Source organism: Loxodonta africana, chromosome 12 (assembly GCF_030014295.1).
Source record: "Loxodonta africana isolate mLoxAfr1 chromosome 12, mLoxAfr1.hap2, whole genome shotgun sequence".
NCBI classification, from domain to species: Eukaryota; Metazoa; Chordata; class Mammalia; order Proboscidea; family Elephantidae; genus Loxodonta; species Loxodonta africana.
In genome coordinates, this window is record NC_087353.1 from 98,999,277 (window position 1) to 99,024,958 (window position 25,682).

Consider the following 25,682-nt stretch of genomic DNA (forward strand, 5'->3'; position numbering starts at 1 on the left):
GGGAAGATAAGCCATGTCACATGAAGATCACCAAGGAGCCAAGGAGTAGAAGCTGAAGAGACAAGGACCGTCCCCTAGAGCCGACAGAGAGAGAGAGCCTGCCCCTAGAGCTGGCACCCTGATTTCAGACTTCTAGCCTCCTAAACTACGAGAAAATAAATATCTGTTTGTTAAAACCAGCCACATGTGGCATTTCTGTTATACCAGCACGAGATAACTAAGACCCCTATCTAGTACAGGAGGCTAAGGAGACATGACAACTAAATGCAATATAGAATCCTGGATCAGGTCCTGAATCAGATAAAAGACATCAGTAAAATTAAAACAATGTCTGTTTCCACATTTCTTTCTTGCACTCCAACCACTTCCTGGCTCATCCTGCTATTGGTGTTGCTGGCTGCCATCAAGTCAGCCCCAACTTATGGCAAGACTATGCACAACGGAATGCTGCCTGGTTCTGCGGCTGCAGATTGGAGCTTTGTGATCCAAAGGGTTTTCATTGGCTGATGTTCAGAATTAAATCGCCAGGCCTTTCTTCCTAGTCCACCTTAGTCTGGAAGCTCTGCTGAAACCTGTTTAATGTCATAGCAACAAGCAAGCATCTACTGGCAGACAGGTGGTGGCTGTACATGAGGTGCATCGGCCGGGAATCCAACCCAGGTCTCCTGATGGAAGGACAGAATGCTAACACTGAGCCACTGGCGCCCTCTCGTTCTGCTACAGGGCTCTTAATCCAATTCAGCTGTAAGAATAAAACACATTTCTTATATCATATTTTTAGCGTCAATAGTATGAACAGTGCAGTCAACAATCTGAAACTTTAAAATCTGATCTTTACAAAGACAATATAAAGTTGGTACTCCTAAATAAGAGCTTCCTTCAAAGTCTTTTTGGAAAATATTCTTTGTATGGAGAATAAAACTATGCTATTTCCGTTACCATAACCATTCTAATATAATAGATGCAATAGGTTTAAGGAAATATTTACATTGAATTAACAGTATCACCATGATCACTATCAGAATTAATTTAACAGTCTCAATAAAAAGGATTAAGATCCAAAGAGGTTACACAATTTACCCAAAGACACAGGGTTTAACACACTCAAAGCCCCCTAAGTGCAGGTACAATTTCATTCATTTCTATCCCCAGTTCCTAGTTCCCAGGAGGCTTCCAGGCGTTGCTGGCTGAGTTAGTACAAACTGAATGAACAGACAGTAAACAGTAGGGATGGGACCTGGCTCCTAAACACCAGGAACAGAACCAAGGATTGACTGACGGAAATTCAACTGGAGATTTTATACTTAAAGAGAGTGTATTTAGCAATGTTGTGAGTTGCTTTTGAGTTGGCTCTGACTCATGGCAAGCCCGTGTACAACAGAATGAGACACTGTCCACGCCTGCGCCACCTCCAGGATTCTTGGTGTGCTCAAGTCCATTCTTGAGGCTACTGTGTATTTCGAGTGCCTTCCAGCCTAGGGTGCTCATCTTTCAGCACTTTATCAGACAATATTCTGTTGTGATCTGTAAACTGGTGTGGCAGGGGCTTCTGACCTCCTCTAACATCGCAATGGGGAAGGAGAATCAAGACCAACAGCCCAAGGCTGATTGCTACGAGCGGAGGTCAGACATGCCTCCACACTCCAAACTTTTTACTAATTCTGATGCCAGCCTTCCCTCCCAGGGTACTTTCTACTTCCCTCCTGAGTTTGATAATTTATTACAATGGCCACACAGAACTCACAGATGATACTCACCATTATGAGGTTTATTAGGGAAGTAGCAAGGTACAGCTTGGGATAGGGATAACTCAGAAGTAACAGGAACAACAACTCAGGACGCAGTTCCTGGATCAGGACAGTTTCTTCTCTCTCTCTGCCACTGGACCCTGCTGGGGTCTTGCTGCCCCTGAGCCCTGCGGGGAGCCTTCTTGGGCAAGTGTTATATCTCTTAGCTCTGTGGGTCAGCAAACCCCACCACAGCTGTCTGCAACCCATCTCCTGATTCCTGCCGTCTTGTGCCACCGTCTCTCACTGTCTTCATGTTACAGCTCCCTCTTTCCGTCTCCTGGATCTAGGAGGTTCTCAGTGCAGGGATCCTCGGTTCAAAGGATGTGCTCCACTCCTGGCTCTTCTTTCTTGAAGGTGGTAAAATCTTCCCTTCCCACCTCCGGGATGGCTCATTTTAAGCCTAGCAGGATGGCAAAATTGATCAATCCCCTCACTGGGGTTCCATACAACTTATTTGAATGATCCCACCCCTACAAGGGTGTCATGTACCCTATTTACATTATTAGCACGCTATCCAATCCACTTAGTGGACCACAAGTACCTCATCTGCATAATCCCACACAGTCATTTGGTCGGAGTTACAAAGACTATAGCTAGAATGGCCATATTAAGTAATTCATTACACCACAGATCCATACGGTTTTCACTGGTTAATTTTTGGAAGGAGATCACCAGGCCTATCTTCCTAGTCCGTTTTAGTCTGGAAGCTCCCCTGAAATCTGTCCACCAGAGGTGATTGCTGGTATTCGAAATACCAGTGGCATAGCTTCTAGTATCATAACAACATACAAGCCACCACAGTACGACAAACTGATGGAAGGGTGGTGGATATTTAGCAATAACAAACTGAAAATACAACAATGAGAAATAAGAAAATGAAAAAAAATAGCATATTCAATTCCCTAACATCTGTGCTTTTAGAAAATAGGATTTAATATATCTGGTAAATTCTGAATTCCTCCCTACTTCTGAAGGGAACGTTCAATCCATATAATCTGAGATCAATGTAGCAATAACAGATTTGGACACTCACTATCTTCTTTGACCTAGAATACTTTGTAAGGGACTTCTCTCATTTTTTAAGGCTAGAGCTCTGGGAGGTTGCAGATCATAGTGCTTTTTGTGCCCATGGAACAAACATAGCCTACTGTCCTACCAGGGAAGGAGCAGAAACCTTGGCCTCTTCAGCACTCAGTTCTCAGCCACTGAGATAATTTACCAGAGCAAGGGAACATGTCCATAGTAGCATTACTATTACTTGACAAACGACTTCTGGTGGGCCCAAATATCTTTCTTATTTATTTTTATAAAATGTCAATGTCTACATAAAAAAAAAAAAACACACTCATTCCTCATCAAGCCAACTGAAAATCATGTGATTGTCATTTTATGTTAAAGAGGATATTGGTAGGATTGTTAACACCCTTACTAAGGTCACATCCCTGATCCAATGTAAAGGAAATTTCCCTGGGGTGTGGCCTGTACCACCTTTTATCCTAAAAAAAAAAAAAAAAAAAATTTTTTTTTTTTTAAGATAAAAGGAACAGAAAGCAAGCAGAGAGTGGGGGACCTCATACCACCAAGAAAGCAGTCCCGGGAGCAGAGTGAGTCCACTGGACCCAGAGTCCCTGCGCAGAGAAGCTCCTAGTCCGGGGGAAGATTGATAAGAAAACCGACAGAGAAAAAAACCCTTCCCCAGGAGCTGACACCCTGACTTTGGACTTGTAGCCTACCTTACTGTGAGGAAATTAACTTCTCTTTGTTAAAGCCATCCTCTTGTGGTATTTCTGTTACAGCAGCGCTAGATGACTAAGACATGCTCCCATAAAGATCACAGCTTAGGAAATCCTATGGGACAGTTCTACTCTGTCATACAGGGCCACTATGAGTTGGAATTGACTAGACAGCACATAACAACAATCTTTATAGAAGCAGATGGCCAGGTCTTTTTTCCATGCTGCTGCTGGGTGGGTTTGAACTGCCAACATTTAGGTTAATAGTTGAGCACACACCATTTGTGCCACCCAATGTCTGCAGAGAAAAATTAAATATTTCAGATTCTGCTCATTTGGAATTTGTGATCATGCAAATCTTAGTCTTAAATTTGTCTATGCACTCTCCACAAATAAAGCAAATGAAGAAGTAAATAAATAAAACAGAGTACAATTGCCCCATAGGGTTTCCAAGGAAAGGCTGGTAGATTGCAACTGTCAACCTTCTGGTTAGCACCCAAGCTCTTAACCACTGTGCCACCAGGGCTCCAAATAAATGATATGTGTAAATAAATGCAAAGCTTAACCTACTATTAAAAGGATTATTTCATATGTATTCACATGCAAACTAAAATCTAAGTTATAAAGGATTTTCATCCCACACCATAGCAAGTATACATGGACCACATCTAGCAAATGAGACAATGGACGTAAACTTACATTCTGTAAATTATAAAGTACTCTACAAGCTCTGACAAGGCCTGGTGTTCAACATGCACTCACTGAACAGTGTTTTCTAGTGGCACTGCAGAAAGTTAGCTGGAAAGAAACCAGGCATTAGGAGCCTTTGGACCACTCATTTACCAACTTTGTGCCTCAGCTTTCTCTTCTGTAAAATGAGAACATTGGACCAAGTGAGTTTAAAATTCTTTCACACTTTAATGTTTTTTTTTAAGTCAAAAGCCTTTTTCATGAAGAGCCTACAATTTCAATGACAATGGAAGCCACACAGAAAAAGTTAACAATGTATGTTAATATCACACTGTTGTTGTTGGTACCACTGAGACTATTTCTACTTACTGCAACCCTACAGAACTGAGTAGAACGGCCCTCTAGGGTCTCCTAGACTTTAATCTTCATGGTAGCAGATCGCCAGGCCTTTTCTCCCACGGAGTCACTCGTGGGTTCCAACTAGCAACATTTGGGTTAACAGCTAAGCACTTAACCTTTGTGCCACCAAACCCCAAACCAAACCAAACCTATTGCTGTCAATTCCAACTCACAGCGACTCTACAGGACAGAGAAGAACTGCCCCATAGGGTTTCCAAGGCTGTAATCTTTACGGAAGCAGACTGTCACATCTTTCTCCTGCAGAGCAGCTGGTGGGTTCCAGCCACCGACCTTTCAGTTAGCAGGCGAGCACTTAACCACTGCACTACCAGGGCTCCTAATATCACACTAAGTACCAAAACTGTAGAAAAGTCAGTAAGTGATATAGGAACTTTAAGAAGAAGAAGAATAGATGGCTGTGACAGAGATGATTCACAAAGATGGCAGAGTGCTCTTGAACAGGATAAGATTGACATGCAGGAGGTGAGTATTAGAAGCAACAGGCAAATACGGGAAGGGGCTCAAAGGTAGAGTTGGGTATGGTGTGCTTTGGGGCACTAGGGAACCTTCCCACCTAACGTCAAAGAAAGATTTAAATTGGGGAGATGGGGAAGAAAGATTGAAAAGAACCCCAGCAGCACGGAGATTTGAATATGGGGCTGAGGAATATGGATTTTATCTAAATGGTAGTGGATTGACTGGAGTCTTTGAGCCAGGAAATAGTGGAAGTAAGAAGCATTTCAAAAGGTGAATATATGGCATTGGAATGAAAAATGGCCTGGGGTAAGAACCTTCGGAAGGTGAGTCCTAGAGCCACTGCCCTGAAAAACAAGTAGTAATAAAATTACCAAGGTGTCCCTGGGTAGTATAAACTGCTAATGCGTTGGGCTGCTAACCAAAAGTTTGGAAGTTTGAGTCCACTTAGAGGCTCTTCAGAAGAAAGGCCCTGGAGATATACTTCTGAAAAATCAATGAAAACCCTATGGAACACAGTTCTACTCTGACACACATGGGGTCACCATGATTCAGAGTCAGATTGATGGCAACTGGTTAATAAAATTACCGTGAGAATGAAAAGAAAAGGAGAGGTGAGACAAACGTTCTGAAAAAAAAAAAAGAGTCAAAAGAACTTGATGACTAACCAGTTACCATGATCAGCAGTAAGGAAATCAGAAGAGAAAGTTATGTGTGTGTGAAAGACAGGTTTAAGTTTCAAAATTTTTAATTTTAAAGGAAATGTTGAAATACTCTGAAGGCAACTGGATACATGTGAGAACAGCTGAGGCTTTTAAGTCGATAAGAACAAGAGGCCCAAGAACAAGTCGTGGGAAATATCCACTCTCAAGAGGTGCAAAGATAAACCAAAAAAGGAGATGATGATGGTCCCTGGACACCCTTTCAACTCAGTACTGAAGTCACTCCTGAGGTTCACCCTTCAGCCAAAGATTAGACAGGCCCATGAAACAAACAATAATACATGTAGCTCAACCATATATACGAGACTAAATGGGCACACAGCCCAGGAGCAAGAACAAGAAGGCAGGAGGGGACAGGGAAGATGGACAAATGAAAATGGGGAAACCAAGGTCGAGAAGGGGAGAGTGTTGACACGTCACAGGGTTGGCAACCAATGTCACAAAACAATATGTGTATTAATTGTTTAATAAAAACTAATTTGTTCTGTAAACCTTCACCTAAAGCACAATGGGAAAAAAAAAGAAGAAGAAGAAGAAAACCTTATGGGGAATTCTACTCCATCACACGGGGTTGCTATGAGTCAACTCAAAGGCACTGAAAAGAGAGAGATGATGAATGATCAGACAGGGAGAAAAAAATCAATACCATAACAATTATAAAAACATTGTTACAGGCAATAAAACTAGGTGAAATCCAAGAGAATTAAATGTCCAAGAGAATTAAATGTATCATGTTCCATTTACAACCCCCAAACTAATCACAGATTTATAGAATATGGCTTAATGGCAAATGAACCTCAATAAAAGCATAAAGAGGGAAAAGAGTAAGAAATTGAGTTGATTATAAGAGTAATGATTTAATATTGTAATACAGCTTTGAAGGAATAGACCTGTGGTGGCTTGTGTATCCAGACAGAAGGATGGGGTGGCCTGAACTCACCTCAGTTGGTCAAACGTCCTATGATTCACATTCAGCTCTAAGGGGACATTGGCACACCACACATCATCCCATATTTTACATAGTTCCTGGTACAGAGTTGTTGCGTATTAAACAGCCAGGAAGAAAAGGAAGACGGGAAGAAGGGAGGGAAGAAGTGAGACAGGGGAGAAAGAAAGAAGAAAAGGAGGGAGGGTGGGAGGGAGAAATGAAGGAAGGGACCCAAAGAAGAAGCAGTTGCCATCAAGTCATCTCCAACTTGTGGCAGCCCCGTGTGTGTCAGAGAACTGTGCTTCAGGCCTTTTTTCCTCTGGGTGGACTTGAACCTCCAACCTTTTGGTTAGCAGCCTAGCACATTAACTATTTGCACCAACAAGTGATTCCACCCAAAAAAGAGTGACCAGGCTAATAACACAACTTGAGATAATACTATGTGAGAGAACAGACTATTTAGAGGGTGAATAAGAGAAGCATTTCAGAGGAATGGACCAGACAGCTGAAAACACAGGAAGATGGTCATATGGAAAAAGGACTGGATTTTCTTATGGAGCTCAAGGTAAGACGGAGCAAAGACCCTGAGATTGGAGGGGGCCTGTTTGAGGAATAGCAAAGAGACTGGTGTGGTTAGAGGAGACGCAAGTATACTCTCAGGGAGGTAATAGGAGGCTGGGTGTGGAACCTAGGGACTTATTAAGACAGAGAACTGAAGGACCCCCAAATCTGCAAACAAAGTAACAGGAAATGGGCCAAGGCGCAGAAACAAAGCCATTCCCCAGAACAGTGGGGCAGAGTGTCAGAAAATAGCCCGCAAACTTCTTTAAAGTTGTCTTTCAGAAGCAGCTGGAAAAAACTAGCCCCAAGGACATGGGCAGAATATCCACCTGTGGCCGCTGTGTGACCTCCACTAGGGGCAGTGAGGGGCTGCAGCAGTAGAAGCAGGGAGACTGCACAGGCGCAACACCCCATAATAAGTCCTGCTATGAATCCCAGAGGCCTCCGGGACAGGAGCCATCTTGGAAAGCTGCTGCACATCCACTGTAGTTAACATATCCCCCCCACCCCTCCACCCCTACCCCGCGCCTGTGAATAAACATGCATCTTTTCCAGTCCAAGACTTTTAAAAACCCAGCCAAGTCTTCTGTTCTGTGAGACGAGGGTATGCGTTGCTCCAGGCCCTCGTCGTCTCCGCTTGCGAGCCTCTTCAATAACGCTTTGCTCATGTGGAAAACTCTACTTGCCTTATCTGCTCATTCTTGACCAGTGAGAGGCAAGAACCTTATTCCAGTAACGAACGGGGTGGTAAAAGAACAACACATTTCAAAGGGCTAACTTTATACAATATACCAGAAGGACTTTCTCATAACTAATGTTATCCAAAAACTAAATGGATCTCTGGGTTCCAATGTAGGAGAGAGATAAAAAGCAGACATTCTCACATATTAATGGTGGGAATGTAAATTGCCGTAGTATCTTTACAGAGCAATTTGGTAATTAGTATCAAATCTTAAACTATGTATGTTTTCTGACCCAACAATTCCATTTCTAGGTCAGTAGCCTAACAGCCACATGGAAAGGTAAGTAGAAAGATATTCAGTGCAGCATTGGACGGAAGCAAGTGAATTAATAATACCCAGAAATTATCTATATGATAATCTTGATAATCTATCTTAATAATCTATCAAGAGGAGTCTGGTTACTGAAGGATAATACATTCATACACTGTGAAAGTACAAAGTTATTAAAAAGAATAACGTTGATCTGTATGGGCTAATATGAAAATTTTTCCAAAGATAAGTTATTACTGACAGAAAGCAAGAGGGGTATTTTCATTTTCCTATTATTTGAAATTTTCTTTTAATGATGTGAGCATGTATTTTTAAAAATATTTATATGAGAGAAGAGACAGTAAATTGGCCAGTTACGAAAAAATTTTTTAAAAAGTGTTGAGAGATTACTTGACAGAGGTTTGTAGCAAGCATTCGTATGTCAGATTGAACTTTGCTAATTGACCTTTGGAGTCCCTTTTAATTCTAAAATTATATGATTTGAATCTCTTGTGGGCAATGCAGTGGTCACCATGATTCAGTGCAGAAGAGGGACCAAAGACCACACAGAATGAGCAAAGGCCATTGATTTAGTCACTGAAACATGACTTTGACAGTAGTTTCCGAAAAGCAATGAATGAAAATGAAAGCCAGATTAAGTGTGATTTTAAAAGTGTGGCTGATGACTAATGGACCACAAGTACCATGGCCTCCACCAGACTGAGTCCAGCAAAACTAGATGCTGCCCAGCTACTACCACCAACTGCTGTGACAGGGATCACAATACAGGGTCTCGGACAGAGCTGGAGAAAAATGCAGAACAAAATTGTAACTCATAAAAAAAAAAAAACAACAGACTTGCTGGCCTGACAAGAGACTGAAGAAACCCCAAGAGTATGGCCCCCCGGACACCCTTTTAGCTCAGTAGTGAAGTCACTGCTGAGGTTCACCCTTCAGCCAAAGGCTAGACCGGCCCATAAAACACGAGACTAAAGGGGCACACCAGCCCGGGAGCAAGGACTAGAAGGCAGGAGGGGACAGGAAAGCTGGTAATAGAGAATCCAAAGTTGAGAAGGGGAGACTGTGGACACGTTGTGGGGTCGTTAACCTACAACACAAAACAATATGTGTACTAATTGTTTAGTGAGAACTAGTTTGTTCTGTAAACCTTCATGTAAAGTACAATAAAAAAAAAAGTGTGGCTGATGGAGAAATAGAGGTCATTATGAATTCAGTTGTGTCCCCCAAAAAGTTATGTTTAAGTCCAAACCTCTGCACCTGTAAATAGGACCCTGTTTGGAAATAGGGGTTCTCTTTTGTTATGTTAGTGAGGCCATCCAGGAGTAGGGTGAGTCTTAAACCTAATCTCTTCTGAGTGGTGTCTTATAAAAAGAGCGGAACAGACACAGAGACACACAGGGAGAGACACCATGTGATGATAGAGGCGGGACAATCTACAAAGCCAGGAACACCAAGGGTTGCCGGCAACTACTAGGAGCCAATAGAAACAAAGAAGGATCTTCCCTTAGAGGGAATCCTGATTTGGGCTTGTAGCCTCCAAAACTGTGAGACAATAAATTTCTGTTCTTTAATGCCACTCACTTGTGATATTTTTTTGTTACAGTAATTCTAGGAAACTAAGACAGGTGAAATAAACCATTCACTCCAGAGGGGTAAGGGTGAAAGGGAGAAAAGAGACAATATGGTAGTTTGGTGAGTTAAAAACTAAGATATAGCAAAACTGTAGTGCCTTTAGCATGTTTGGAGGAAGAAACACCAGGGTCAGGGCGTCTAGTTAGTAAACATAAACGAAAGGAACACTACTTAATATAACCGAATACCTATGTAGTATATAATTGAATTTTTTGGTCATTAAAAGTCTCGGTTTTCACGCATCCACGTATACGTGTTGCTGCTGTTAGCTGTCACTGGGTCTGCCCCCAACTCATGAAACGCTGCTGGTCCTGCACCAACCCCTGATCGGTTGTGATCCACAGGGTTTTCAGGGGCTAAGTTTGCAGAAGTAGATCATCAGCCCTTTCTTTTTGTCTTAATTTGGAAGCTCCACTGAAAATCGTTCGGCATCACAGCAACACGCAAGCCTCTACTGAGGTGGTGGCTGCACACAAGGCGCCTTGGCTGGGAATCAAACCTGGTTCTCCCATACAGAAGCTGAGCATTCTACCACGGAACCACCAGTGCCTCACATTCAGATATATATGCCCTCTTTACTGTAAATTTAATGTGAATTACCAAATGTTTTCCCTAGTACAGAGGCCCATGGTAAAATGGAACTTAGAAGCATTGGGTTCAAACTCCCACTCAGTAAAACAACCAACAAGCAGCAGCCACCCAGCCACTTCCCAATTTCATTTAAATGTTTATAGGAGGTTCTGGAGTTTTAATTGAGTTTTTCTTTAGTGTTAAAGTCTTTTGTACTACTAACATAGCCAGCAGGCACAGGAAACATTCAACATTTATTTACCCATATAACAAATTACACCTTTATCATACAGGTCTATACCAGTTTACTGAGTTGGTCTTTTGAAAACAGACAATCTTATTGATGTGTGAAATACAGAGTTCTATGGGAAACTATACTCACTGTTTCCCTGTCATCGAGTATTTGCGTGGGCGTACACACTGGTTTTTCTGCCATGTCAAACCAAAAGAGCTGAAAACCAAGAAATAAAAACCGTTTTAAAATTACTATAGCCATTACTATAAAAACGGCTATATCCCTAAAACGTAATTTAGATCAATAAGGGATTCTAATATGGACGTTATCCCAAGTTTCAGCTTCTAGTCCACACTACTGGCTTATGTTTAAACTTGTTGCTGCTTTGGTAGATAGTTTTCTATATAATAAATAATAATATTCAATTTATAATGTACAATAACACACTTAAACACAAAAAAGGATCTTCAGAAAAGTAAACTCTCTTTTGAAATCAAGAGGACAAAGAGCTTTCTTCTCTAAAGGGCTTTCTGGGTATGAGAAAAGGAAATAGGGAATCTTGCTTTAAAAAGTGCTGAAAGAACCAGGAAGACACTTATAGTTACTTAACTTTCCAGAGCGGCTTACCAGGGGAGACAGGTATGTCAGAAGGTATCCATTGCAGGAGAAGTGGGAAGCAGAGTCTAAACAAGCCCCTTAGATACTGAACTAAAACAACGATCATTCTCATTTATAGAGCACCTTTACGCACCTAGCATTGTGCTGGGTACCTGTATGTTTCACCTCCTTTAATCCTCATATAATCATTGCCCTGGGCCAGGTGAAAAATTCAGACTCAGAAGATAAAGGAACTTACTTGCCCACAGTTTCAGCTAGGCAGCAGACACAGGTCCAATCAGACTCCAATGCTGGTGTTCTTTCTGCTGTCCCCAGTTGTGGACCAAATAAATATTCACTGGGCTTGCAACAGTTAGGGATGGGGAGGAGAGATACAGAACACGTTGTGCTGATTTCTAGGCAGAACTGCCTAAGAAGGTCGTGCTACCCTACTTTTGAGTAAAACAAAAAGATACTGAGAAGGCGAGGCATGTTTTAAAAGGACATTTTATGAATATAGCAACAAGAGAAGCAAACAGGATCAGAAAATGGCTCTGCACCTGCTTTCTTCAGTTGATGTATCCTGGAGATTATTCCACTTCAGAATGGAGATTGATGTCCCCCCCCCCAATAGTTAATAGTGTTCTCTACTATAGAAAGCATTCTGTTCTATGGGTAGTTGACTCTAGTCTAGTATATATGAAGGCCCTACCTATGTTTATTTGGAGTCACTGGGTGGTGCAAACTGGCAACGTTCTCAGCTGCTAATGCAAAGGTTGGAGGTTCAAGCGGACCCAAAGGCACCTCGGAAGAAAGGCCTGACAATCTACTTCCGAAAAATCCTATGAAAGTGCAGTTGTACTGTGACACACGAGGTCACAATAAGTCACAGTCGACCGGTATTTTATGTACCATTTATACTAAAAAGTTATTCACGTCATTACTAAAAAAACGAACAAACCCGTTGCCGTCGAGTTGATTCCGACTCATATCGACCCTATAGGACGGAGTAGAACTGCCCCATAGTTTCCAAGGAGTGTCTGGTGCAAATTTAAGTAGGCGTGCTGTATTCCATCCACACCTAGGAAACGGCTGTGTTTTCCTAAACTCACTCCCTCTCTGTAGTGGTCTGGAAACCATGGTGGTGTAGTGGTTAAGAGCTACGGCTGCTAACCAAGAGGTCGGCAATTCAAATCCACCAGGCGCTCCTTGGAAACACTATGGGGCAGCTCTACTCTGTCCTATAGGGTCCCTAGGAATCAGCATCGACTCGATGGCAACGGGTTTGGTTGAGCTTCTGTAGTCGTCGCTCCCAGAAGACTGTATACAGACCGAGCCCTGCCCTCTGTTCTAAGGAAGCTGGAGTCTCCTGATAAGACGCTGCTCCACGGACGCCGCCGTCTTGAGCCCCAAAACATCTCGGCCTCAAGCACCCTTGCAGAGGACAGTGCTCTGAGCCCTGCTCCCAAGACTTATCCCTCGTGGACATTGCCAGCCGCTGGACTACAGCTACTTGCTCAGGTCCTTGACCCTCGACCCGGAAATAAAACTCGCTCTTCCGCCTTACGGTAGATGCTCCTCCTGGTAGAGCCGCCTGATGGGGGCAGCCATCTTGGCTCCCAGGACACCAATGCCGGGAGCACGACCCTGGCCCGGAGCGGGTTCCGGGTCAGCGTGTCTATGTTTAGGGGATTGCCAGGGAGTCAGGGCCTAGGTGGGGCCTCAAAGGCCGCTGCACGGCCAGAATCTGGTCCGGGAGGCGGCTGCCGTCCGCCGTCGCTGGCTCTGCGAACACTGTGATGAGGATTCTTTGGGGCTCTTTGCAGGTCGGGGGTTCGGGGCTCGAACTGGTTCCTGATGGGTGGGTGTGCATCCAAGGGTGACGGGGTGCCTGTGGAGGGTGGTGATGGGAGGCTTGGGCGGGTCACAACTGAAGGTGTCTGTGATGTATGGGGCCTGCATGCAGGGGTGATGAGGACCTTTGTAGGGCGTAGGGGCGGCATTCTTGGGGGTTCGGTAGTGGAAGTCAGCGAGGAAGAGATTGAGGCCTGTGGTGGGTGGGTGGGTGTGTGTGGAGTCCCAGAATGGGGACTATTGGTCCTGGACCCCTCTCTTTTCTCTCCCCATGAACAATAAGGACTGGAGGAGACAGGATGGGAGAAGTCATTGGGGAGGCTGCAGGGCACGATGCCCTCTGTGAATTTTTCATTCAGACAGCAGTGCTAACCACCAAGTACACTGGGTGAAACTACGTGGCTGAACAACTACGAGGATATTTTTGCATTCGTGAACTGACAAAACATTGGAACATCGTTCTTAATCGTGTATAAACCCCTTGCCGACTAGTCAATTCCCACTCACAGCGACCCTAAAGGACAGAGTAAAACTGCCCCATAGGGTTCCAAGCCTGTAATCCTTACGGAAGCAGACTGCCACATCTTTCTCCCATGGAGGGGCTGTGGCGTTGGAACTGCAGACCTTTGGGTTGGCAGCCAAGGGCTTAACCACTGCACCACCAGGGATCCTTTTAATCATATATATTGGATTAATATTTTCATACAGAACCAAAAAGAATCTTTTGTTTCTGCATTTTATTTCACTTGGAGTTCCTGCCTAGCGCCTTCCTTGAGGTAGTCTTACAGTGTCTCCCCCCGCTCCAGTCTTAGACCAAGTCCCTGCCATTGACTTATCATTATAGCTGGGGAGGAATGAGTGGTTTGGAGCTTTGGACCATCTATATTTGGCACCTGCCCAGCCTTTCCTTGACGATGACCTTGGCACTGAGAGGTTTTCCTTAAAGCATCTCAAAAACCATACCCTGCTCCTGTGAAGAGAACTTTTCATCAGTAGGTACCCATCCCTTTTCCTTCTCACAGCTGCCATTTAATTTAAAACGGATTTGTCAGCTTTCCGCCATCACCGTGTTTTTACTCAGTTATCTAACTAAAGTATAAAACCAAAAAAAAACCAAACTCATCGCCATCGATCGAGTCGATTCTGACTCAGGGATCCTATAGGACAGAGTAGAACTGCCCCAGAGGGTTTCCAAGGAGCGCCTGGTGGATTTGAATTGCTGACCTTTTGGTTAGCAGCCGAGCTCTTAACCACAGCCCCACCAAGACTCCAACCAAAGTTTACATCCTTTAACGACGTATACTTGATTTACTTACTAATGAAGATCAAAGACCACAGCCTTCAGTGTGGATTACACCTCAACATAAAACAAAAATCCTCACAACTGGACCAGTGAGCAACATCATGATAAACAGAGGAAAGATTGAAGTTGTCAAGGATTTCATTTTACTTGGATCCACAATCAACAGCCATGGAAGCAGCAATCAAGAAATCAAAAGACGCGTTGCATTGGGTAAATCTGCTGCAAAGGACCTCTTCAAAGTGTTGAAGAGCAAAGATGTCACCCTGAAGACTAAAGTGCGCCTGACCCAAGCCATGGTATTTTCAATCGCGTCATATGCATGTGGAAGCTGGACAATGAATAAAGAAGACCGAAGAAGAGTTGACGCCTTTGACTTGTGGTGTTGGCGAAGAATATTGAATATACCATGGACTGCCAAAAGAACGAACAAATCTGTCTTGGAAGAAGTGCAGCCAGAATGCTCCTTAGAGGCAAGGATGGCAAGACTGCATCTTACATACTTTGGACATGTTGTCAGGAGGGATGAGTCCCTGGAGAAGGACATCATGCTTGGCAGAGTACAGAGTCAGTGGAAAAGAGGAAGACCCTCATCAAGGTGGATTGACACGGTGGCTGCAACAATGAGCTCAAGCATAACAACGATTGTAAGGATGGCGCAGGACCGGGCAGTGTTTCATTCTGTTGTGCATAGGTTCGCTATGAGTCAGAACCAACTCAACGGCACCTAACAACAACAATTACTATACTTTTTTATGAACATGTTTACTTCCCTATCAAAGAACCTCTGAGGCTCCATAATTTGGTTTCCCTGGGGCAGAGGCTTCTCAGAAGGATTAGTAACTTGTGAGAGTGGTTCAAGAATTGGGTTCGGTGGAGGTGAGCTAGTAGAAATCTTTCAAGGTCATTATTGGGTTGGTTTAGTGGTTGGGTGAGTCCCTGGGTGGTGCAAACAGAGGCTCAAGTCTACCCAGAGGTGCCTTAGAAGAAAGGCCTGGCAATCTACTTCTGAAAAATCAGCCACTGAAAACCCTATGGAGCACAGTTCTGCTCTGACACACAGGGGGATTGCTATGAATCAGAATTGACTCAAGGGCATTGCGTATTGGTTCGTGCTTAGGAGCTCAGGAAATTTCACTGAATGGTGGGCCTGGTGGGGAAGAGGTGCTAAGTGGTATTTGTTAACTTGACATATATTTATTGAGCACTTAAAATAGTCCAGGAACTGTTCTAGAGTCTGGGGATACAGCCAAGACTAAAACAAAATTATCCTCCTAAACTCATATTTTAGTGAGGAGAAATAAACAATAAATACACGGATAATATGTTGTGGGGAGGTGAGTGCTGTGGAGAAAAATAAAGCGTAATGAGGCGTTAGAAGATGTTGGGGGAGGGCAGGGCTACAATTTTAAATAGGTTGGTCAAGGTGGGATTCTTCCATAAACTGCCATTTGAGCAGAGACCAGAATAAAACACGAGAACAAGCAGTGGGTACTAAAGGTGCCTGTGGCAGCAGGAGCAGCAAGTGCAAAGACTCAGGTGGCATGTGCATGTTTAAGGATGAGGGGGAAGGCACGTGGCTACAGTGAAGAGGGCAAGGAAGAAAAGGCAGGAGGCGAGAGGGACGAGGTGGCAAAGGGTCAGATCATGAGGACATCATAGACTTGGCAAGGACTGTGGCTCCTTTCAGGTTACCTTTCCTGAGCCAAGGAGTCCCTGGTGGTGTAACGGTTAACCAGCTCAGCTGCTAACCAAAAGGTTGGTGGTTGGAGTCCACCCAGGGTGCCTTGGAAAAAAGGTCTGATGATCTGCTCTGGAAAAATCAGCCACTGAAAACCGTTTGGAGCACAGTTCTGCTCTGACACACACGGGGTCACCATGAATAAGAGTCAACTCGACAGCAACTGTTCTGGGTTTTTTTGTTTGTTCCTGAGCCAGTAAGCAGGCAGTCCAAATCTTTACCACCAAGTCACTCTTTAAATTTTAACTACTCAGACAGTATGTGAATGTAGTCTCCCCACAAGAAAAAGTTCTAAAGTGCAGATAAAGCTAAGTGCTTCCTCAGACTGCTTCATTCCACAGTCTTTCTTTCCTTCCATATCACCGGGGAAACAAAGGTGCTTTGAAACATCCAATGCTAAAATGACAGGAGTATAATGCAAGACGTGACCTCCCTCTTGACCAAGTTCATTGCTTTCTCACTTGAATGTTTCCTGGGAGGACAGTTCTGGTAAAGGTCAGACACCCCATCTTCTGTAGGATCACAGTGGTGCAGTTGACTGTCTACCCCTGAGAGCCTACCGTACAGAGAGGTTATAGATTTAAACAAAATAACTCTTAGATGTTATATTCTAGGTACATCTTAAAAATTGAAAGGGAAAAGAAACCAGGGACTAGAACACTGGTTTTCAACGTTGGCTGTACAGTAGAATCAAGTTTATAAAAATACTGTTACCCTCTGAACTCATGATTTCTAGTATACGTAAATAGATCTAGAAGTAGATATAAATGTGTGTGTGCACGTAAGTATTCACACACATACACATATATACATTTCTGTATTAGCTTCTTGGGGCTGATGTAACAGTACCAAGAACTGGGAGGCTGAAAATAGAGGTGACCAAATTGGCATAACAAAGTTTATTAATGTTTTGGTAAGTGGCATCTGGAGTCGTAAACGCTAGCAAGTGGCCATCTAAGATGTATCAATTGGTCCCAACCCACCTGGAGCAAAGGAGAGTGAAGAACACCAAAGACACAGGCAAATATTAGCCCAAGAGACAAAATGGGCCACATAAACCAGAGACTGCATCAGTCTGAGACCAGAAGAACTAGATGGTGCCTGACTATCACCAGTGACCACCCTGATAGAGTGTCCCTGACGAAGCAGGAGAAAAATGGGGTGCAGAACTCAAATTCATGTAAAAAGACCAGACTTAATGGCCTGAGACTGGAGGAACCCCAGGACATGGCCCCCAGACTCTCTGTTAGCCCAGAACTAAAACCATTCCCGAAGCCAACTCTTCAGACAAAGATTGGACTGGACTATAAAACATAAAACAATACTCATGAAGAGTGTGCTGCTTCGTTCAAGTAGATATACAAGACTAAATGGGCAGCTTCAGTCCAGAGGCAAGATGAGAAGGCAGAAAGGGATAGGAGTTAGTTGAGTGGAAATCCAGGGTGGAAAGGGGGCATGTGCTGTCACATTATAGGGATAGCAACTAGGGTCACATAACAATGTGTGTCTAAATTCTTGTATGAGAAACTAACTTGACCTGTAAACTTTCACCTAAAGCACAATTTAAAAAAATAGAGGTGACCAGCAGTCTAGAGCACCTCTTGTGCCCCCTCACTCACAAATTCCTGCTTCCTCACCAAAGATAAACACCATTCTGATATCTAAACCAAAGGTGAGCTTTACCTGTTCCTAAACTCCAGATAAATGAATCCTATACTTTAAATTCATTTTTGCCTAACTTACTTTGCTTAATATTAAGCACACCTAAATGAATTATCACAAAGGGAACATCCCATCCAGGAAGAGGAAAAGGATATTACCAATACCCCAGAAGCCTAACTCTTGCCCCTCTGTACTGACTATACCCACCCTTCTCCCTAAAGGTAATACCAACCCTGATTGCTAACATCACACATTAGGTTTTGCCTGGTTTTTAAATCTACTTAAATAGAATCATACAATGGGTATTCTTTTCTTTGTTGTTTTTCACTCAACATTGTGAGATTCATAAATGTTGCATATACCTGCGGTTCTTTTCATTTTCATTGATGCTTAGCATTTTATGTAATCATTCTTACGTTCATGGATATTTGGGTTGTTTCCACTCTTTGGCTACTATATATAGTGGTGCCATGAACATGAGTATTTCTGTGGCATATATACCTAGGAATGAAATTTGGGTCACAGGGTATGCGTATGGCCAAGATTTGTAGGTAACGACAAACACTTCTCCCAATTATTTTCACTGATTTATAGTCTCAGGTCCTGAATCCATGGAAACAGACTTTCCTGTGAGGTGAGTTGGAAAGAAATCCCAGAGCCTCAGCATAGAGGCAGGTGGTTCACAGGATACTAAGTAGAGAAATGTCGGGGCTAATGGGACTTTTGGTCTTTCCCATAGCTGAGGGAGGACAAAGCTGGGGTGAGGGCTTCCCTTCCAGCCACTATCAAGGGTTGGTCCCCATTTTGGAGGTAAGAGATGAGAAGAATTCCTGGAAGATGGAGGGAAAGGTGCTTTATGGTATATGTAAGGGCATGGTCAGATTGGAAAGAAAGCCTCATCAGTCCCAGCTGAAGATACTCTTTCCATCCTTGTCACCACGCCCCACCCCCAAACACGAACACACTGTCATGCAGCCTTCATTTACTATTGGCTACCAATATTTCCAGACTTTTCTCTGTGGATACCAAATTGTAAGCACACCTCACCCACCTCTAGGGAGGGGCTGATTCTCTCACCAAATGCAGAAAAATACTTAGTGTTATTTTAGAAGCTTCACCAGTCTTAGGTATTTCATTTTCTACCTCTTTTTAAAGGGTACTAAAGCTGGTCTTGAGAAGTGGCAAGCCCAGGGCCACAGTGTGTTCTGGCAGAGGCAGGACGAGACTCGGTCTCCTGATTCCCAGTGCAATGCTCTTTCCACCACACCACAGATCTTTTGCGAAAGGTTTCATAAGGGAAATGCATTCTGAAAAACAATTTACCTAGAACATGCATTCACAAAGAGGCCAGAGAGAAACAAACCTGAACTGAAGTTGGCCCATAGGAAAGACTGGTACCCCTGCTTGGTGCCACCGTGGGTGTTCACCTTCCACAAAACCCACAGGGTGCAACCGAGTTTTTTAGGTCTTCCTACAAATTTTCTCACCCTCGGAGGAAAGATGGCCGATAGGAGTACAGGTTACAGGGTCAGGAGAAGAAACAAGTGCATGTAATGATTCTCTTGATTTTTGTATCACAAACAGGACATGTTCATGGAAGAAAAAGAAGGTAAGTATGCTAAAAGGAGAAAATAGGAATTATTCTTACTCATACCAATATTTCCAGACTTTTCTATCATATTCCGTGCCCCCCCATACACACACAAATGAGATCACACTGTAGGTAATATTTTATAATCTATTTTTATGTAAACTTGCCAATAAATAGGAATAAGTTTTCCATGGCAGTGGATCAGTTGCTCCCAGTTGTGTAGTATTCCATCTGGGTGGGGCGGGGGGTAGCCTATAACAAAATTCCTTTTTTTGGATCTTTAACTTTATTCTTAGTTCTGGATATTGCAAATGGTACTCAGCATTCTTGCAGCTTCATATGCACGCATATTCATAAGTATTTCATTGCAGTAATTTTCTAGGATGAGAATTGCTGGTTAGAGGGGTATGTGAAGTTATTAGAAGACCTCTAAAGCAGATGCTTTAAGCCAAGGGTCCATGTATTCTTAGTAATAAACTCTCATATGCCAGCTCCAGGTGGCCTTAGTCCACAGTCACAAGTGCAGAGCCTGCAGCTACCCCAGCATGTTTCTTCTGGAGCAGCCAGGGCCACAGGCTGCTGCTGTCCATTTAAATTTAGTCTCTGTTCACTGATCTTTACACGCACCTCTGCCTTTGCAGGTTTTCCCATTTCCCTAGAATAACAGAGAATGGCATTGTCCCAGGTGAGTTATTTAACCCCACTTGGTTTTGAGGTGGCCTATATACATCTTCTACCATCTGTCAGTGTGTCGTACTGTGGTGGCTTGCATGTTGTGATGCTGGAAGCTCTGCCACCAGTATTTCAAATACCATCAGGGTAACCCATGGTGGACAGGTTCAGCAGAGCTTCCAGCCTAAGAAAGGCTAGGAAGAAAGGCCAGGAAATCTACTTCCAAAAATTAGCCAGTGAAAACCTTATGGATCAAAAGAGAGCATTGTCCAATAGAGTTCTGGAAAATGAGTCTCGTAGGTTGGAAGACACTCAAAATACACAGTGGCCGTAACAATGGACTCAAACATACCAACAATCGTGATGATGGCACGGGAGCAGTCAACGTTTTGTTCTGTTATACATGGGATTGCCCTGAGTTGGAGCCAACTCAACTTCTGATTTTCCTGTGGTCAAGTCTATTATACTCTGGACTTGACCATAGGAAATTGAAGATTTTTACCAATTTCTTCAGTCTGAAATTGATCAAACATGGAATCAGGATGCATAGGCAAATTACTGGTAATTGGAATGTGAAAGCTGGAAACGAAGAATCGGTAGCTGGAAAATACGGCCATGGTGATAGAAACAATGCTGGAGATCACATGATAGAATTTGCAAGACCAACCACTTCTTCATTGCAAATACCTTTTCTCAACAACATAAACAGCGACTATATATGTGGACATCGCCAGACGGAATACACAGGTATCAAATCAACTTCATCTGTGGAACGAGACGATGGAGAAGCTCAGTATCATTAGAACAAGGTCAGGAGCTAACTATGGAACAAACCATCAATTCATATGCAAGTTCAAGCTGAAGCTGAAGAAAATTAGAAGTCCACAGAGCCTAAGTAGGGCCTTGAGTATATCCCACCTGAATTTGGAGACGAACTTAGGAATAGATTTGACGCATTGAAAACAAATGACCAAAGATCAGATGAGTTGTGGAGTGACATCAAGGACATCATACATAAAGAAAGCAAGAGGTCCTTAAAAAGACAGGAAAGAAAGAAAAGACCCAAAGGATGTCAGAGGAGACTCTGAAACTTCCTCTTGAACATAGAGTAGTTAAAGCGAAAGGAAGAAAAGATGACGTAAAAGAGCTGAAGAGAAGATTTCAAAGGGTAGCTCTAGGAGACAAAGTATTATAATGAAATGTGCAAAGACCTGGAGTTAGAAAACCAAGAGGGAAGAACACGCTCAGCATTTCTCAAGCTGAAAGAACTGAAGAAAAAATTCGAGTCTGGAGTTACAATAATGAAGGATTCCATGGGCAAAATACTGAATGACGCAGAAAATGGAAGGACTACACAGAGTCACTGTACCAAAAGGATTTGGTCAACGTTGAGTCATTTCAGGAGGTAGCACATGATCAAGAATTGATGGTACTGAAGGAAGAAGTCCAAACTGCACTGAAGGCTTGGCAAAAAGCAAGTCTCCAGAAATTGTCAGAATACCAATCGAGATGTTTAAACAAATGGATGCAGCGCTGGAAGTGCTCGCTCGTCTATGACAAGAAATTTGGAAGACAGTTACCTCGTCAACTGAGTGTAAGCAATCCATATTTGTGCCTATTCCAAACAAAGGTGATCCAACAGAATGAGGAAATTATCAAACAATATCATTAATATCACATGCAAGTAAAATTTTCCTGAAGATCATTCAAATGTGGTTACAGCAGTACATCAACAGCGAACTACCAGAAATTCAGGTCGGATTCAGAATAGGATGTGGAATCAGGGATATTATTGCTGATGTCAGATAGATCCTGGCTAAAAGCAGAGCACAACAGAAAGATGTTTACTGGCATTCAACTGTGTGGATCATAACACATTATGGATAACATTATGAAGAATAGGAATTCCAGAACACTTAATTGTGCTCATGTGGAACCCGTACATAGATGAAGAGGCAGTTGTCTGAACAGAACAAGGGGATACTGTGTGGTTTAAAGCTAGGAAAGATGTTCATCAGGGTTGTATCCTTTCACCATACTTATTCAATCTGAATGTTGAGCAAATAAACCGAGAAGATGGACTATATGAAAAAGAGTGGGGAATCAGTATTGGAGGAAGACTCATTAACAGCCCTGGTTATGCAGATAACACAACCTAGATTGCTGAAAGTGAAGAGGACTTGAAGCACTTACGGATGAAGATCAAAGACTACAGCCTTCAGTATGGATTACACCTCAACATAAAGAAAACAAAAATCCTCACAACTGGACCAAAAAGCAATATCATGATAAATGGAGAAAAGACTGATGTTGTCAGAGGATTTCATTTTACTTGGATACACAATTGACACCCATGGAAGCAGAAGTCAAGAAATCAAATGACACATTGCAATGGGCAAATGTGCTGCAAAAGATCTCTTTATAGTGTTAAAAAAGCAAAGATGTCACCTTGAGGACAAAAGTGTGCCTAACGCAAGCCATCACCTCATATACATGTGAAAGCTGGGCAATGAATAAGGAAGACTGAAGAAGAATTGATGACTTTGAGTTATGGTTTGGCGAAGAATGTTGAATATACCATGGACTGCCAGAAGAACGAACAAATCTGTCTTGGAGGAAGTAGAGCCAGAATGCTCCTTAGAAGCAAAGATAGTGAGACTTCATCTGACATACTTTGGACATATTATCAGAAGGGACCAGTCCCTGGAGAAGGACATCATGCTTGGTTAAGTGGAGGGTCAGTGAAGGAGAGGAAGATGCTCAAGGAGATGGATTGATACAGTGGCTGCAACAATGGGCTCAAGCATAACAACAATCATGAGGATGGTGTAGGACCAGGCAGTGTTTCCTTCTGTTGAACATAGGGCTGCAATGAATTAGAACTCAATGGCACCTAACACCTAACAACAACAACATTTTCTTTCAAGATTTTTAACAAACACGCACTCAAAGTAACCTGTGCACTAAAAGACCTAGGTCAAAAAAAACCTTAACTTGAACTTGCAAGCGGAAAACCTTGACCGAAACTGCAAGCAGAAACCTTAGTAAGTAGTGCATGCCAGAGATGACATCCCCCTCATCTTATTAAGTAACAGCACCAACGAAAGGTGTGCTAAGCCAACATGGACCCTTAGAGAAACAAAAGAAAAGGTTTGTGCAAGGAGTTATACCTTTTGTCTGCCAGATGGTGAACCTGTCATGCTCAGAGTTTAACAAAAACAAAAGACGAAAAGCTTGGTAGCTGTTCAAACCATTAACAACCCAAAAGTAAAGAGGCAAAAGACTGTTAAACAGATACTGGTGGAGATACAAGGGGATTTGCCAAATGGATTTGGTAGCAAGATGAAAGAAAAAGGACTCCTGGGTGGGACGTGGCCACAAGGTTTGGAATGCAGCTTATAAAAGGCTCTGAGACTTTTTAATGGCCGGCACGGCCTTTGGGATCCCAGAACCACCTACTTAACTTACACGAAAATGAACCTTGTTTTGGAGTCCTTTTGCAAGGAAGGAATCCAAAATGAGAATAGTTAGGAATGGGCAAACAGGAAACAAAAGAATGAGTGAATGTGCTTAACAAGATACAGCCAGTAGATGGCAACCTTAAACTTAAGTTAAACACAAACCTTTAACAAAGTCATTCAGCTGCAAACGGTAAAGTGAAAGAGGAAAAACGGCTTCAATAAATCCTAAAAAAAAAAAAAAAAAAAGCTGAAATTTGGAGCTTGTTAATTTGGGAGCACTCACCTCCAGACATGTCCCCAAGGGGTTCGAAAAAGTGGAAGGGCACAAAGGGGCCCTGATTGTTGCCTGTCTATGGTTTTTCTGGTTCTCAGGGTCTGTCAGGAAGAGATAAGCTTCGAATCCTGCCAACTACGCAAAAATCTTTTAGTGAAAAGACTCTCCAGCTCCACTGAGATAAAATTAAAAGCGATTTATTAAAGCCAAGACATTGCAATGATAGATCACAAAACCTCAGGCTGATGCTCTCAGATCTCAGGGGAAAATGCAAGTCACAATTCTAGCACTGAAGGTGGAGAATAAAATTACAATTTTCCTCATTGGATGCCAGAGATGGCATCCCCTCATCCCCTCATCTTACTAAGTAACAGCACATGCTGTTACAAAAGTTAACAAAAATTGCACTAAGCCAAAATTCACCTTTAGAGAAACAAAAGGTTTGCATGGGGCGTGATATCTTTCGTCCACTAGGTGGCGGCAGAAAAAGAGACGAAAAGCTTGGTCAGTAATTAAGTAATTAAGGTCAGTCAAAGGCGGGACACGTAAAGCATAATCTTTAATATTATTGGTTACATGAGGACATTGATTGGCTAAAGGACATAATGGAAAGATATGGGGCCAAGGGGGGTTAATGTTGGTCACAAAGCAATGACATGACGGATATTTTCAAGAGTGGTTGATTAAAAATTTACCTTGCTCAGAATGTTAGATCGCTGGAAGAGAACGGAAACAAAGAGTTTCCACGATCTATCACTTTGCTTATAAATCAGAAACGAGAGGAGACTGATATCAAAGTTTCCATTAAGTGTTCACATTCTTTGGCCTGACTGCAAAGAAACTCATTTCCTTAACGATAGTGGGTCGATGTTCTATAAATTCCCCACCACAGTGCCTACAGGAAGAACACGAAGACCTGGCACCAACCCTGTTGTGAGTTGCCCTTGAGTCAATTCCCACTTATGGTGACCCCATGTGTGCAGAGTAGAACTGTTCCACAGGGTTTTCAAGGCTGTGACCTTTCGGAAGCACATTGCCTGAGTAGTCTTCTGAGACACGTCTGGGTGGGTTCAAAGTGCCAAAATTTTGGCCGGTAGCCAAACACTTAACCATTTTCACTACCTGGGGACTCCTGCACCATCCCTAGTGCTGTTCAATGGCACCAGGTGTGACATCCAGATATACTTCAGGTTAGAAAGATGTTGAGGGGCCTCTGTTACACAAAGCGTTGTCTTTGATTCATAGCTGACTATATTCCATTTCTGTCATTTTTATCTTCTTCTTTATCAGCATTTCTACAAAAATATGTTAAAAGTAAACCAGATGCGACTCAAGTGAAAAAAATCACAGGATCGTCTAAATCTCTAGAGCAAGAAACCCAAACTCTATTATTTGGCTTGTGGTCTTACTGAGCGTCTAAACTACATTTATAAATATGTATGTGGACAGACTCTACATACATATGCATTATATCGATGAAGCCAGACTACTATAAAACGCTACCTTTCAAACTGACAGACACGACAGGTAGCATGGGATCAGGAACCGATGGTACTAAAGGAGGAAGTCCAAGCTGTTCTGAAGGCACTGGCAAAAAACAAGGCTCCAGGAATTGATGGAATATCAATTGAGATGTTTCAACAAACAGATGCAGTGCTGGAAGTGCTCACTCGTCTATGCCAAGAAATATGGAAGATCACTTCCTTGACAACTGTCTGGAAAAGATCCATATTTATGCCTATTTCCAAAAAAGGTGATCCAACCGAATGTGGAAATTATAGAA